The sequence below is a fragment of the Fragaria vesca genome, linkage group LG3 (genome assembly GCF_000184155.1).
Source record: "Fragaria vesca subsp. vesca linkage group LG3, FraVesHawaii_1.0, whole genome shotgun sequence".
NCBI lineage: Eukaryota > Viridiplantae > Streptophyta > Magnoliopsida > Rosales > Rosaceae > Fragaria > Fragaria vesca.
Genome location: NC_020493.1, coordinates 24,938,999 through 24,942,872, shown reverse-complemented (window position 1 = coordinate 24,942,872; position 3,874 = coordinate 24,938,999).

Here is a 3,874-nt window from a genome sequence, read left to right as displayed (position 1 = left end):
TGTTCATTGGATTCAGAGGAAGAAGATTCCATCATTGTGATGTCATCTTCACTCATTTCATTTTCTGAATCAGTGTTTCGTAATTCTAAAGTTTGTATAAGTTTTTCTTTTTCTTCTTGACTAATTTTGAGTTGATTAATAGTACTTTTAACTGGACAATTGTTTGCAAAGTGACCAGTCTTATTACATTTAAAACATTTAGTTTTACTTTTATCGAAAGGTTTACTTTTTAGTTGGTGATTTGGTTTTTTAGACCAATTTTTGCGAAATCTGTTTTTGGAATAAAATTTGTTTGGCTCAAAGTTATTTTTGTAGGGTGTGAATTTTCTTTTTGAATGGTAAGGAATAAATTTATGGCTTGCCTTTTTTCTCCTTGAAGGAGGTAAGGGAGGTAGGCCATATTGTTCACAAAAATTTCCTAGTTCGTATTTAGCTGTTTTCTTATCTGATTTCATCTGAGCATTCAATTTCATATCTATACACGTTCTTAATCATTCTTTTTGGATAACTGTAATTATGTTTCCATAAGTTAAAGAATCATAGTTTATGTGACCTGTTTCATTACTAAGAACTTGTCTGATTTTATGAGCAAATAATTTTGGAAGACCATTTATGAATTTTTCTTTCCAAAATGGTTGGTTACTATCGTCTCTGAGCATAACTCGAGAAATGAAAACATCTTTGTACCATTTGAAATCACTTAGGGTAGGACATCTAAGGTTACTGAGTTGATCATGAATTCTGGATGTGATGTGACTAGGGGTTCCTATGAAATGTTGAATAATTGTGTAAAATAAGGTATTAACAGCATCAGAAATTCCCATTCCTGTGCGTTCGTCGAAGATGGGAGTCCTATCTTCATCTCGTTTAATAGCATGTTTAATGGATGATCTAGAATCAGGAGTGAGATGTTTTTCCCACGAGGAATGAAGCATTCCTGTAAATCCTGTGGAAAGTATGTCAATGATTTCAAGCTGGGTGAAATTATGATTAGTGACATAGCTATTAGCTGCCATAGACATATGATGTAATTTATTTAAGATTTCTTGTTCTGATAAATTATCAATGTTCCATTCATAAGTTTTATCAGAAGAAACTGAGAATTGATTATTAAGATGATTAGTGGGTTGTATATCTAAGGGGAGAGGACGTTCTGTCCAAGTTTTAAAAGGTCACTTCTTTGGATGAACTATCCGATCTAGATTTAAAGTTTGAAACATTTGGTTTAATTCTTTAATTTGGCTAGTGTTACCAGAATCGCTATCTGAAGAATCAGAAAAAGAGGTTTGTTGGGTATGAATTACAGCAATTCTACTGGGTTCAGGTGTTTCAGTTTTTAATTTTTCTAACATTCGTTCAATCTTTTGAATCGAAGAAGTAGGATTTAGGGTAGGTTTATTTAATTCACTAAAATGAACTAGAGGAGTTTCTGGTTTCGGTTGTGGTAGGATATTAACTTTAGAGGATATGTTGTCAACCTTTGTTTCTATTTTATCTAACTGGGCTCCTATGGTTACTAGGCTTTGGTTTGTATAATTATTTTGTTCAATAATTTTTTTAGTATCTGGGTTAATTTTCTTAGTGTCTGGATCTTCTATGGCAATTTTAAAAGGTGAAGCTGTGATTGGACTGTTTAGATGATCAATTATTATTGTTTCAACAGGGGGATGACTGGAAAGGACTGAGCTAGTGGAAGTTTTCCAACGTGCTTTTGTTAATGTTTGAATTTTTTGGTTGTTTAGTTGATCGATAAAATCAGAAAGAATATTTCAGATCTAGTTTCAAGCATAAATGATTGCCAATCATGAAATAATTGCTTTCGTTGATCCATGAAAGGAAATTTCATCCTATAAAGGTTTCTCCTAAGGAGATTTTCGTTTGATTCAAGATGTTTATCTAATTTAGAATAGTTGATTACGAAAGGTTGGTTAAGTGTGCTTAATTGAGGATTTAGTGGGGGAGTAACTAAAAAATCAGAAGCAGTAGGAGAAGTTTGATCTTCATCTGTTACTGAATTGTTTTGAAGTTCATTTTCTGTATAATTTGCGTAACTAACTTGAGAAGTAGTTTTGATGTTTTTAATTTTAAGCTTTTGCAATTCTTCTTCTAGTTCTCTGATCCTGATATTTTAATTTCTTTATCTAGATCAGAATCTCGTCTAGACATTGTTTCAGCTGTAGTGGAACCAGCAAATGAATGTCTAGCAGTAGCAAAAGAATGTCGCGAGGAGTTTCCTACCTCTTGAATTCTTGGGTTTTGATTTATTCGAGTAGTTTTAGAAAATTAATTTCTTACTGTGCCATCATTAAACTGTTGAATACAGTCTAAATCAGAAAGACTATGTTGTGTATTAGATGGTTGATTCTCACTAGTGAGAGACCATTCAGAAGGAAGATGGACATCTGACCATCTGACAATGTGAGGGATAGTAATATTGGCATTTTCTTGACTACTTTGAATCAAGAGAGTATGGTTTTTGGGACTTTTACTAATGGCTTGGAAATTCATGTTTGTGCCGGTGACTTTATAATGGATTCAATAAATTAAGGCTAAAGGTTGGGTTCCTTCAAGGACATGGTAACCTGAAGTTTTAATGTTGAGAGTTAAGGCTTTTAAGATATGAGGATCACTGAGGCTAATGGTAAAATCTGGGTAGCAATTAAAATGAACTGGACCATTAAACAGACTTGATTCAATTAATCCAAGGGTACTGTCATTAAAATCAGTAAACCTTGCATCTCTTAAACATAAAAGAATGGAGGCATTAAGACCTTTTCGAGTTAAAGGCTTGACACCAATTTGAACTAATCCAATATGGAGGAAATTATGACCATCTTTTTTATGTTTTTTAATTGATTCTGGACTAAAAAGTTGGCAAGTTTCATGTTGTTTACTAAGGGCATAAACTTGTTCTGCTGATTTAATATGGTGTTCACTTTTGAATGAAGCTAGACTCCATTTTTTCTTATAAATTTCATGACTAGGAACTCTGGGAATGTTCCAGTCATTCATATCTATGTTATCGTTTGACTGATACTCTATTTGTTCTTCGTTGACTATATCTGGAATCCTATTGAGGGAGGACCTAGACGAACTAGAAGTGACTGAGTTGGATCTAAATAGTCGACTCATTTTGGGAAAAGAAGAGAAAACAAGACCGAAACTAAAAAGATAGGAGGATTTAAGATCCTTGGCTTAAGACCCTAAAGACTAAAACTCGCTCATCTCCGCTCATGCCGCATCCGCTCATGCCTCAACTGGGACTTAGTGTTTGGACCTGGACTTAATGTTTGGTTGGAGAGAATAACAGGCTTAAAAGGAAGTAAGAAAAAGAAAATAAAACAAAAAATCTTTAAAATTAAGGGAGTTTACTCAAAACTTCACAAAATAAGTAAAGCAGATAGATCAACTCAAGATCCACTCCTAGGCGGTAGTCCGCCACCTGGGGATTGAGAAGATAAATAAAATTGACGAGAAATAAACTCCAGAACCACTCCTAGGCGGTAGTCCGCCACCTGGGGTTGGAGGGTTTTGAATGATTAACTATATCAGGCCGTTTTGGCTCTGATACCAAATTAGTTATATATATATAACTAATTTCAGTTTACTCTCATCAACTTAGGTCGATTATCATGTTAGTCCTTCTTCTTTCAATTTCATCAAAAATACCCCTCAACTCCTAATTTTCATCAGCCGCGCATGTCCAAACCTCCAATCTCCATCTAATTCCTTTGTCAAGTGATGACTTGATATCAAGAAAAAGAAAAAAGAAAAAAACAAATTGCATTCAATCCCATCAAAATCACTAAGGTTAGGGGGTTGTGATGTGAACGAAGATGTGTATCGATATGGGGGAAAAATGGTCTGAAAGGTA